Genomic DNA, 357 nt, shown 5'->3' with positions numbered 1-357 from the left:
ATGGTGTTTGGCTTGGGCTTTGGAACTGCACTGGGAGTAAATGCGGGGGTGGGAGAGGGCTCAAGGCTGCTGGGGAAATGCCCGTTCTCCACTTCTCTGTCCTTGCCTGATTTAATTGGATTTGAACCTCATGACCCCAAGGAAGGTAGGCTTCATCACCATTTTTGTCTTAACTTAGAAACTGATCCAGTCAGTATTTTTGTTGTAGAAAGTCAAGGTGATGAATGCTACAGAGGTGCAGAAAGTAACAAGTGGACTCCCTTTCCCCAGCCCTTAAGAGCCTACTCTGACTAGTTTGCTGTGTCCTTTGTAGATGTCTGTGGGCATCCGAAAATGGGCAGCAAATATTTAGAGTGG

This window comes from Choloepus didactylus, chromosome 19, assembly GCF_015220235.1.
Source record: "Choloepus didactylus isolate mChoDid1 chromosome 19, mChoDid1.pri, whole genome shotgun sequence".
Lineage (NCBI taxonomy): Eukaryota > Metazoa > Chordata > Mammalia > Pilosa > Megalonychidae > Choloepus > Choloepus didactylus.
Note: the sequence above shows the minus strand (reverse complement) of the source record.